The 13238-nt window shown below is 33.8% G+C and overlaps 1 long non-coding RNA gene across 1 annotated transcript; it reads left to right on the top strand.

The window, feature by feature from the left end:
* The first annotated feature begins 3475 nt into the window (after positions 1 to 3475).
* Positions 3476 to 11859, top strand: LOC135155145 (uncharacterized). Its single transcript, XR_010294488.1, has 5 exons — positions 3476 to 3583; positions 5582 to 5684; positions 6446 to 6580; positions 10113 to 10203; positions 10707 to 11859. It is a non-coding gene; the product is annotated as an uncharacterized LOC135155145 (long non-coding RNA).
* Positions 11860 to 13238: the final 1379 nt, after the last annotated feature.

Here is a 13238-nt window from a genome sequence, read left to right as displayed (position 1 = left end):
TTACAATACTACCACTTTCAGGAAAATAATAATAATAATAAAATACTTGTATTCCCGCCTTGACGGTTTACTATTTTCCACTTTCAATGTTTCATATTTACAAAACGGCCGAGAAAATGCCCCTCGTGTGTGGTAACAAACTTTGTATTTTCTTGATTATCATTTTTGTTTTAATAAGCATGGGGGATGGTGGTATTTGGTGCATGTATTTTATCATTATTATTCCTAATCAAATCATATTTCACATTTTTCTTCCCCTCTTTTCGCTACTATCATTATTTTAATTATGTAATTGAATATTAATGAATAATTTGATTTGAGGGGTCCACGATTTACAAGCACAGCTTCACAGTGGACCTCTCCATTTCCATCATGTTATTTTCAGCCACAAATATTTAAAGATCCATATTAAGTTTCAAATGTTTAATTAAGATTGCGTTACTTGTTTTTGTATTACATTTCAATTGTTATAACTGTATTTGTGATGGATTTTGTTTACTGTTTTGTTGGAAATGAGGAAAAATAAAACTGAAATTGAAAGGCATTGTTTCATCTTATTCATATTTACAGTTATTCTTCATGAATTAACTACGTTGGAGTTGGAGGAGAAAGTGACAATACTCTCACCGAACAGTACGGGAAACAACACGTATCCGACCAATGTGAAGATTTCTTGGCTTGTATCCGGACCAGCGGATACCCGGATTGTTGCGACCTTCCGAACATTCCGAATTGAACCGAACTTCGATTTCTTAACAATTGGTACAAAACAATGGTGGATGATAATAGTGGTGGCGGTGATGACGATGATGAGGAGGAGGAGGAGGAATAATAATGATAATGATAATAATAATAAGAAGAAGAAGAAGGAGGGGAGGGGGAGAAGAAGAAGAAGAAGAAGGAGGGGCGGGGGAGGAGGAGGAGAAGAAGAAGATGATGATGATGATGGTGATGGTGATGGTGATGATAACGATAAATTGTTAAGGCCATAACTCCTCCCCTCTTTTATTAAGTTGTGAATGCATCTGCTTGATTGATTGATTGCTTGATTGATTGATTGATTGATTGATTGATTGATTGATTGATTGATTGATTGATTGATTGATTGATTGATTGATTGATTGATTGATTGATTGATTGATTGATTGATTGATTGATTGATTGAATAATGACCGACAAAATTTATAGATATTAACGTTTTCAACCTGAAATCAATACAAGGTTTTGGTCTTGACGCCGGTGACCCCGAAACACTATTAAGAGCTTTGTCTGGGAGATCTCTTCCTGATGACGTCATTTCATTGACCAATCAGATGTGGCTTCACTTCGTCTCAGATTCCAGCATCACAGACCAAGGGTTCAAGATTGATATATGGGTGAAAAATATTTCAGGTAAGCCGAAAACTCGTTAAAGGACAAGTCCACCCCAACAAAAAAGTTGATATTAATGATAACAGAAATATCCACCAAGCATAACACTGAAAATTTCATCATAATCGGATGTAAAATAAGAAAGTTCTTTTAAGTTTCGCCTAGTTTCACAAAACAGTTATTATGCACATCCTGGTCGGTATGAAAATGAGGAGACCGATGACATCATTCACTGACTATTTCTTTTGTATTTTCTTATATGAAATAAGAATTATTCTTAATTTTCTCCTCATTGTCCTGTGAGACAAAGTTTTATTCCTCCCTGAACATGTGGTACAGTGTATTACCATTTTTATAACATCTTATGGTTCAGTTAAGTTGCTCGTTAATGTCAAATTGGTAAAAATCGAAATATTGTATAATTCAAACAATTAAAAAAAAACAGAAATAATGAGTGATGGACATCATGGACTCTTTCATTTACATGACACTGAGTTGTGCATATCATTGTTCTGTAAAAAATAAGCGAAGCATTAAAATGTCATAACTTTCTTATTTTACATCCGATTCCGATCAAATTTTCAGCATTATGCTTCTTTGATTATCTCTATTGATTCAAATCAATTTTTTTCTAGGGTGGTCTTGACCTTTAATGGAATGTTACAATACAATTACAATATAACGAAACTTCCCCTGCAAGCATTTAACATTTCATATTTCAATGTCCATGGCAAAATGCAAGTAAGATTGAAAAATCAGAGGAACTGGTGGCTTTGTTCTTATGCCATCGTGACTGTGTCATGGACCAACAATGACCAGGTGGTATAGTCGCGGCCCGGCAATTTGTAGATGAGAGGTTCAAATACTGCTGGTTTCAATTTTTTTTTCTAACTTATCAGATCGATCAATGCGATCTTATCATCTTTACTTACTGGTCATGGCCCTGGGAAGTGGGGATGTTTGTTTTTTGGTCATTTTTTCCAACTCAGCACCCCCCCCCCCCCCCCTTTGACAAAATCGTTCCCAGACCCCCGAAACTGATTTTGTTTTTCTTGCTTTTTACGTTCCGTAACATTATATCTTGTAATAATGATGATAATAATAATAATAAATAGTAATAGTGATAATGATGAATGATGATAATAATATGCAACATTGTTATAACGCTTGATACACATGTTTCTAAGCGCTGCATACTATACACTTTGCATAATGATAACTGATTGAATATGTCTGATAAACTCGGGAAGATCTGTTCAAATTATATAAATATTGTTTCATGATGCTTTGAAATACATTAATTGTGTCTGTTTTTTGTGGTTGTATCACATACACAAAAACATCATATGACTTCAGGTTTTTTAATGTTATATGATCATATATGGATTGCCGATTCATTATAAAAATCATTTTAAATTATTCTTGTAGATGTCATCAAATCAGACTCGTGAAATAAACATCGTCAGATGAATTTAAGGAAGGCTCTCTGGTATAGCGCTAACGCTTTAAAAATACACATTATCATATTATTTTCATATTAAAGAAGGGAACTGAATAATTGATGTACCAGCCATTATCGAAATTGGCGGCATTCGTCTGAAAATTCGAAGCAATTATTGATACCGGTTTTGCGCTTCAATGAATGCGCATGCATTAGTTAATGAAAGCGCGTACCTTAAAAGGAAAACGAATCAGCATCCCCACTTCAGGCCCTCAACTACTCATATCTGGCCTGGTTGGTTCTTTACCCTTAAAGGGGAATCCAACCCAAATAAAAACTTGTTTTTATAAGAAAGAGAAAAATCAGACAAGTTGATAGGTGAAAGTTTGAACAATATTGGACAAACAACAAGAAAGTTATGAATTTTTAAAAGTTGTAAATATTGGTAATCACTATACCCATGGAGACTTCAAATTGGCCGCATATGGGATGTCATAGTGGTGTAAGGCAAGGGCCCCGTTGCATAAAACTTTTGCCAGACTTATTTTCGCCATAGTTTTTCTATGGCAAAAACCTTAGTTTTTTGCCAGAGTTTCAAATTCGGTCAAAATTTCATGGCAAAAAAACTCTGGCAAACTTTTGCCAGAGTTTTTTAAGTTGCCAGAGTTTTTTAAGACTGAATAAACTTGAACGAGGATGAACGCCGATATCAGCCGATATCGCGATCGGTATCTGCGGCTGCTGAAAAAATCATGGAGACTCCATAGAACGGTAAGCTTGATATTTTTTAAATGAAATGTGTTGATATTTGCTATTTTTATCATTATAAGTCGATTAATTAGTTGCAAAAATATCTGTGTATTGTTTTGAATCCATGCTCGCACCGTGAAAGTGAGATTCACGATTTTTTTACACGTTTGAATCGTTCCATTTTTGTGTCGCAAGCGCCTGCGGGGTCTGCGTCTCGGCCATGTCTATTGCCGCCGGAGCTTTGGCATGGTGATGTGACCGCGCTGGTCGCACTTGGTGCGCCAACAGCTGAAACCACCAACTGCATCGACACGTTTGGAAAGCTTATTTATCGATTTATCGTATTTCTCTTGCTATGATCACACATTCTACATTATGATTAGTATCAGTAAATGAAAATTTCATGTTGTTCAAATCAATTTTTCATGTTAGAATTTAATTGAATGCAAAGCCAAAGTTGCAAACTTTGGACCACCATCAGGCATCACTGTCGGTCGTTACCAAGTCAGACAAGTTGAATTGAAGTTGGTTAGATAATTGATTCTAGACCTACAACAACAGTTAGATCGAATTTTCAGATCTAACTTTAGGCATAGAATCAACATTCTTGATCTAAGTTAACTTTTTCTGAAGAAGTTGAGACTTCAGTCAGTACGTCAGTTTGAGGGCTCCACCGTGAAGCCCCTGACCGGCCTGAGGCTGAGTGAGGTACATGTTCTATCATTACGTAGGCCCTTAAAAAAGGTGCGTAGCTCATTAGCTGTAGAGCTAGAGCTAGATTAATGGTTGGCGCATAGACTCTCTTTTACCAGGTGCAGATCTAGAGCCTGTGTCTTTACTACTACAGGGCGCGAATTGGCACTAGGGCCTACAGTGCAGTGCTGCGATCCAAAAATTTTGACAACTCTGAATGGTGGCTTTAATTTCTCCCTTAAAAATTTGAAATAAAATAGGGGGGGAGGCAGTCGTACCAATTGACCCCCTTTCCCTGGATCTGCTATAGGTGACCCCACATGAAATTGCGACATCATGATCATGAACAGTACTTAGCGTAATGTGCCAAAAATTTTGAGGGGGCCTGACACTGACAATGGCGTAGGGGGCAAATCTTTTTAATAAAAACTGAGCAATCCAAAAGATTTTCATTTTTTTTAAATACAAAAAAAAAAAAAAAAAAAAAATCGAAATTTTTGTTATCCCCTTTATTTTGTTTTTAAAAATTTTAGAGGGTCCATAGTCTCTCCCCCCCCAAAAAAAAAAATGAACGCCAGTGAACGTGAATCTATACAGTGGCTAGAGATTAAAAATTGGTCTCAATTTAAAGCTTGTTATAATCCAACACTCTGCAATTTATTTCAATTAATTGAAATTAATGATCTGATGACCACTAAAGTAAAAATCTTGAAAATCCTTCATAAAAAAATTCTTGCAGAGAAACAAATCATATATATAATGTTATTTTGGGGCTGAATGGAGACTATGGGATTGTTGTATTGTATTTATAAGCTAAAACAACAACAACGACAACATGTTAGTATTAAACATGCATTACTATGTTTTTTAAGGGGCTAGAATTTTGATTTTGGTCTCAATTGCATATTACATCATTGATTATTTGTTTAAGATAGAAAATAAAAAATGATTAAAAAATTGCAGTTTTGGAATTTGGATATTCTAAGTTCATATAAATTTGCATATCTAAATTATGTTGAAGAAATGAACAAATCCCTTTAGGTTATTTATCATCTGAAAGGGAATTTCAATGATCAACCCAAATATTTTTTCCAGTTTGTACTGAGCTAATTTTTTTCTGTTAAGTTTGAATCACTGTAATAAGTCCAACAATTGGAATCAACCATCAAAATGTCCTATCCTAGTAATGGTTTAATTCACCGGCACAAACATATTAGTATATATTAATTTGATAATTTATACTGAAAGTAATCTCGATGCAAATATCTAGTCTTAATTTGTGACTCTCTAATAGGATTATTTATTTTCTCATTCAATTTCTAACAGCTTAAATAGTTGAGGTATATACACTGGAGCAACTCAAGTGCATGTGTGACTTTTTGAGAAGAAACCACACAAGGCTGTTGGTTAGCAATCACCATGTAAAAGGGTAAGATATACAGCTTAATTTCAAATTAGCCAAAATTCTAATTGCTACCATTTTAAGTATTTATAGACAGGCTTATATTTTATGTTGGTAATCTCGATGCAAAGTTTCTCAAAGTGAAAAGAATATTTATGAAGAAGAAGTCATTACTGCTTGATAATGTCGAACATAAAGTAGTTATAAAATACAATTTTTTAAAAAGGTTTCGTCTTCTTGAATAGAAAGAAAAAAATTGTTTCAGGCATATTTGAAATGAGTAAGAATCCTCATGTTGATTATTAAATTTATACAACCCCCCCTCCCCCCCCCCCAAAAAAAAAAAAAATGTACATAATCTCACCTGGCTATGCTAGTGATTGTGTAGACCTGAATCAATAATTGTTAAGTTCATTTAATTACCTCTTGCAATTCTTTGAAAATTATTATTGATTTTGATTTTTTTTCTTTGATATGTCCATTGGAAATGATGAAATCTTATTTTCTTACAATTACAAGTTTTGATTTAGATTTTCATGGAATAAAACTGAAAGAGTACAACACATCTTTCTTATAAATTCCTGATTTGAACTCTAGTTACATTAATAGATTGCAATTTTAAATTTTGATAACTTACAAAGTAGATAAATAATATTAATTATATGCCATGAAATGAGATTTTTGTCAAATAAATTTAGACATTCTTGACAAAGTGCAGAGTGTCTTTTCAATTAATATATAGCATATACCTATTTTATGATTTGTTTGTGTTTGCATTTTAAATAAAGGTTTGCAGAAACCAGACAGAGAGCCTGTGTGGAGATGCTATTGGCTGCCCAAGTCGGACTGCCTCCAACCTGAGGCGGTCTTGGAGTGATCTAACAAAAGAGTGAATGATTATGCTAGGAATCAGACAAAGACTGGTATGTATTTTTATTTATAAGAGTTAAGAATATATTTTATATGCATCAAGAAGAATTAAAGATCACTATCTCTCAAATTTTATTTTGTTGTAATTGTCATGCAACTAATCCAAAATATCTAGAATTTTTTTACATCCACCCATCGGAGGTTGGTCCGAGGACAGGTTTTGGGGTTGTCTGGCCATCCTGTCTTTCTTAAATTATTCTGATAAGTAAAGAACTGTTTGATGTCAAACTTTGTCCAAGAATGCACGTAGGATTTATTATACTTTAATCATTTTGAGGGTATCAAGGTCAAAGGTGGCATGCCTTGTTCACCTGAATATGCATCGTCTGATCATATGCCAATATTCAGCATCAATAAAGAGCCGGCTGTTATATCTGTCAAAACGAGTAGTGAGGTCTACAAGCGTTTGATTACAGATAAAAAGATAGAAAGTTTTAGACAAGATCTCTTTATTTTTGATTGGTCATTTCTTTACACATTGACAAATGCAGATGAGTCTTATAATTATTTTTTGTCTATCTTTTCTCGGTTGTATGATATTCATTTCCCCATCGTTAAACTGAATAAGAAACGCAAATGTACATGTAGAAAACCATGGATTACTAAGAGTCTCTTAAAATCTATTAATCATAAATATAAATTATACTGTACGTACATTAAATGTAAAAATGAGAGAAATAAAAAGAAGTATCTTGCTTATAAGAATGCGTTGACAATTCTAGTTCGGAAAAGCAAAAAAGATTATTACGACAATGTTTTTAAAAATACACAGAAGGATATTAGGAAGACTTGGACTCACATAAATGAGCTGCTTGGAAGAGGGAAAAGGGATCTTATACCAGATGAAATGTATCATGGTGAAAATTTACTCGCTACAGATCTGCAGAAAGTTGAGTATTTTAATAAATATTTTATTAATTTGCCTGAAAATATCAGTAAAGAAATTCCAGAAGCCAAAACATCTTTCAAAGATTACATGCCAAGGCAAAATTATGAATCATCTCTATTTCTGAGACCAACATCAGTTTATGAAATCACAAGGTTAGTGTCATCATTGAAGGCTTCTAAATCAAGTGGTTCAGATGACATTTCCCCTAAAGTTATCAAAGGTTGCATTCATGTCATTGCTGACCCACTGTGTCATGTTTTCAATAAGTCAATATCTCAAGGTATTGTTCCCATTAAGTTAAAAATCGCTAAAATTGTTCCTGTCTACAAAAAGAGTGATCGTAAATGCATTGAAAATTATAGACCAATTGCTTTGTTGCCTATCTTCTCAAAGATCTTAGAGAAAATAATGTACAAAAGATTAAATGATTATTTGCTGCATTATGATATCATGACACCACATCAATTTGGCTTCAGGAAAAATTGCTCTACTAGCATGGGTGTATTAAACTTGATTAACACGATTATCACTGCTATGAATGATGGAAAATTTTGCCTTGGTGCATTCCTTGATTTAAGTAAAGCCTTTGACACCATTGATCACAGTATACTCTTAATTAAACTTGAATATTATGGCATTCGTGGGATGGCTTTAAACTGGTTTAAAAGCTATCTAGAAAACCGGTCACAATTTGTAGTTATCAATGGTGTCAGCTCAGAATATAGAGATATTAAATTTGGAGTACCGCAAGGATCGGTTCTTGGTCCGCTGCTTTTCCTAATTTATATTAATGATATTGTTAATTCTTCCAAATTGCTTACATATTCTTTATATGCTGATGACACCTGTTTATTACATTCTCATAAGAACTTGCAAAGTCTTATTCGGGAGGTAAATACTGAAATTTGTCATGTTTTTGCCTGGTTTTGTTGTAATAAGCTGTTACTGAATACAAGTAAAACAAAATGTGTTTTATTTAGAACAAAGGGAAAGAGGGTCTTTGATAATATAGATCCAATAATAGTTGGTGGTCGACAAATTGAATTCAGCTCAAGTGTGCAATTTCTTGGTGTCACAGTTGATGAATACTTGTCATGGAATTATCACCTTAATAATGTGTGTTCTAAAGTATCTCGTAATGTTGGTGTGATATCAAAAGTAAGATATTTCTTACCTCAACGAACATTGATTTCTTTATATAATGCTCTAATTGTGCCACATTTAATGTATTGCAATATTGCTTGGGGGAATACATATAGGACTCATGTACGTAAACTACAAGTTCTTCAAAAGAAAGCTATAAGATATGTAACAAATTCAAATTATCTGGCTCCAAGTTCCCCGCTTTTTTTGCAGTTGAATATGTTACCATTTAATGAAATGGTCTCGCTGAATTGTGTTATTTTCATGTATAAATACCAATCCCTGCATTGTTCTTTTTTACAAGAAACTTTTGTGGTTAATTCTAAGATTCATAATTATAACACACGTCAGAGACATCTTATTCACCAACCCTATGCTAGAATTAATGCTACATTGAAATCCTTCAGAACAATTTGTGTTAAAGAATGGAATATGTGTCCTGCTGATATAAGAAGTAGCAGTACCCTGTCTCGGTTTAAGAAATTATGTCATAAATACCTACTTGATAAATTTAAGACCAGTTGTTAGTTGCACCCGGGGGTGACATGTTTGGAGTGTGAATGTGTGTGTTTGTCTGTGTGAGTGTGTGTATGCTTGCGTGTGGGTAATGTTCCTTTTGTGATCTTTAAATACCTTGTATTTTTTTTTCTTCTTATTCTCATAGTTATTCCATGTTTGAGTAAAATATCTTATGCAGGGGCCCCTGATTACAAGCTGTGCTTCTTTGGGGTCCCAAACCTGTCATTTGTTTTAGTTCTTTATAATGTAACCATTTATTTTGTTTGTATTTTGATCTCCTTTGACTGGTTTGAATAAATTCAATTCAATTCAATTCAATTCAATTCAAATAAAGAACCCTTTGATGGTTCAACTTCAACTTGGCAAATATATATTTGGGAGTGACAATGATCAGGTTAGGTCAAATGTAAAAATTCACCAGAGATCGTTGGCAAATTTGTGTGTTTAATATTTTTATCTTTTGATGTCGCAATGGCGGATGCATAAATTTTGAAACTTACAAATGTACCCCCATGATCCTCAATGGGTTAAGGATGGATTGGTGTCACGGCTAAATACTAATAAAAAAAAAACAAGTATTCTTCTTTGTCTATTTCAGTCATACAGTAATTAAATTGTTGCATTTGTGGAAAACTTCATAACTGAACAGTTCTGTGTGTAGTGACTTCAAAATTTGTTATTGACAGATTCTTCTTTGGCCTAGATCCCCTGTGTTTGTGGGGGGGGGGGGGTAGGCGCAGATCAAATTGTTGAAAGAACCGTGTATGTATGCAAGTGATGACCTTTTTTTTTTTTGGTTGTCAACATTTTCTGGACAAAAGTGCCCCTCCTTTTGGAAATTCCTGGATCTGCGTCTGGGGTGAGGCGAGTCAAAATCACCCTTCATAGTTTTTTTAAGATCCTTCTGCTGTGATCCCTGTTTGCATTGAGAACATTTATAATTGTGGCATTACTGCACTTTGTTAAATCTTTAGGTGGACAGTTTGGTAAAGTGAAGCCAAAGATGGAGATTGTGCTGGCAGCCATGAGGGACAAGGCCAAGCATTGGGTCCATCTGAGCAACTGGTTAGTTTTACATAAAAGATTTATCACACAAATGCATAACAAAGTTGAAAATATATATACCTAAGGATCATTGTATTAATTTTGCTATATTCTTTCATTAATTTTCTCAAAAAATTAGCATAATTTCGATTGAAATTTGTACAAGATGGTTCTCCCTGTAGAAATAGGTAAGCTGGTTTACAATGAAAAATTCAGATTTTTTAAAACCTAGAATAATTATCCCTAACCCATAGAATTCCTATCATTCATTTTGAATTAATTAAATCTGAATTTTAAAGGGGATAGTTTTTCTTTCCTCATGAAAATTTCAGCAAGGAATAGTAAGTAGCTTCAACTACTATTGCCAGATTGAGGGATTTTCGTTCAGAGTTGGTAAATGATTTAAGATTTCCAAAATGAAATAAAAATGTTGAATCATAGTAAGTCAATTTAAAAAAAAATCAATGCGGAATGGTTGAAGATGTAATTAGAGTTAAGTAAAAAATTCTTTTCTTAATGTGCAGCTTTCACATAAGGCAGCCTGCTTCTGGACATGGGGAAGCCAGAGGAGGAAAAGGAGGTTGAGGCGGAGCCTCAAGCTGTTCCCGGGGCACCATTGACATCCAGGGTAGATTGGGTCTAGTTGATTGTGTAGGACGCCAAGATGACACCCAGCATAAGAGAAGAGAAGGTGCTCTTCCTGTTATGACCAGCACACCAATTACCAGGAGCATGGATCTGCAGCAAATTCAGCAGGAGACGCTCAGAATGCAGCAAGCTATGCTGCAAACATTTAAAATCATCCATGTTGATTTTTGTAATTATCCACAATTGTTTGCAGCAGTTTGTTAATGGAAATCAGTAGTAACATTGAACAATGCAACTTCCTCTCCATTTTTTTAAAACTGGAAACCTGTTGAATATTGTTTTTAGAAAATGAAGTAAATCACCTTGAACTTTGGAAATTTCCAAAAGCATATATTTTAGCAAGTAATATGAAAATGAGTTATACCTTGGTCACATTTGGTGGCCTTACGGCAAGTCGAAATCAGTCGTTTTATGTATTACTATACGAACCACCTACATGAAGCTGGTACAAGGATGAGTAAAATGGTTGATTTCGACTCGCCATAATGCCACCGGCTGGCGAATGTGACCTAGGCATAAGTTGTTGATGTCATTGCCTCATAATTTTGAACAAAAAGTGACAAAGACTACATTCTTCAGGATTGAGAAAGTTAAACTTGAACTTTATTCTCATCTCAGTAGATAGAAGATAATGTTATTCATTCAATACTGCGGTAGAATTTGAACAAATGCCTTGCAATGCAACATAAAAATTTAGGTTCTGAAATCTTGATGGGAATCCCTGTGCAAGAACAGTTTTAAAGTTTATTTATACATGTTCATATTGCAAGTCTGTTATATGATCTGTCAGCATTGTTTGTGGATCTCACACTGGTGTCATTAGCCATAGTTCCAATCTTAAGCCATCTGCAAAACGTTTTCAAATGGTACTGTTATGTTGATTTAAAAGAAAAGGGACCTTGTCAACATTCAATCACATCTTTCAATACGCATATAAGGGTATGGGATACTGTTAGCATTGAAATTAAAATATGACTTGATAAAAATTATTTTCAATTAAATTAAAAGTATTATAATGGTTCATAACAAGTTCTTTTGACTGTCACTCTGACTGTTCTTAATAAGTGATTGCGAATAAAATTATTTTAAATGTATAATTCAATGAGAAATGAATTGTTTAAAAGAGGAAAAATTGCGAGAGAAGAGATAGAAAAAGAAAGAAAGTATTAAGAAAGAGACGTCTGAGTTGCGTGACTGTAATTTAATTGAAAAAAGAAAACTGTTCTTAATAAGTGATAAGTTTTTCCCTATTCTCGCTTGCAAATAAAATTGTTTTAAATGTATAATTCTATGAGAAACAAATTGTTTAAAAGAGGATAAATTGCGAGAGAAAAGATAGAAAAAAGAAAGTATTAAGAAAGAGACATCCGAGTAGTGTGACCGTAATTTAATTGAGAGAAGAAAACTGTTCTTAATAAGTGATAAGTGTTCCCCATTCTCAATTGCAAATTAAATTATTTTAAATATATAATTCAGAATTAAATTGTTTAAAGAGAAAGGGAGAGAGAAGAGGAAGAAAAAGAAAGAAAGGAGAATTATTAAGAAAGAGATGTCTGATTTGTGTGACTGATATTTTAATTGACAGTAGAAATAAAATGATTTAACCTTTAGGTTGGCCTCCGACTATAAAAATACAATTGCACCATCCCTCTTGGCCCATAAAGGAAAATATTCTTGATTGTTACATAAAATATTACCAAGAAAAACATAAAGTCTTGTTCGCCCCCCCCCCCCCCCCCCACCCATATAATTGCCACACCTTCAACACTATGGATCTATGTTTTATGAAATTGCTAATGTGGATATTTTGGAAATATTTTTAACATTGCCAAGAAAGCAACAACAACAAAAAAGAACCTTTTTGAAATATTATGGACAAATGTGATACAAAATGTTTTCCTCCACTTTTTCTAACAATATTATAATGTTTTGAATAATGGCATTGAGGAGGGGGTGGTGTGATTGAATTGATGAATTTAATTATTTGTTCCTTGTCAAATAATTTGGATATACATACTTTCATCCAATGTAAATACAATGTGTAGACCTAGGCTGTTTACTCCCCCCCCCCCCCACCTCTCTTCCAGAATAATCCCCCTCTTGCTATCTCTCTTTCTCTCTCTCTTATTGTATGTTAGATGTTCGGGGACAGTTTCATCCCATCATGGAGGTTATCATTAATTGAGTTTTATTCCTGGGTTTTATAAAGCAACCACAAAGAAAAAATAAAACATCTCTCAGTTGTCCCCGTTCAGGAACTTTCGATGATGGCTAGTTTTTCTTACTTTATTACATTTTGTTCCCAGCCTTCTATCATATACATGTAGACACAAGTGTGAAATTAAAAAGGAATCCACACAAATTTGGGGTCACTGTATTATATAGTGTAAGTTTTGATAAATATATCA

Source organism: Lytechinus pictus, chromosome 8, assembly GCF_037042905.1.
Source record: "Lytechinus pictus isolate F3 Inbred chromosome 8, Lp3.0, whole genome shotgun sequence".
NCBI lineage: Eukaryota > Metazoa > Echinodermata > Echinoidea > Temnopleuroida > Toxopneustidae > Lytechinus > Lytechinus pictus.
This window is presented reverse-complemented; position numbering and strand designations above follow the sequence as displayed.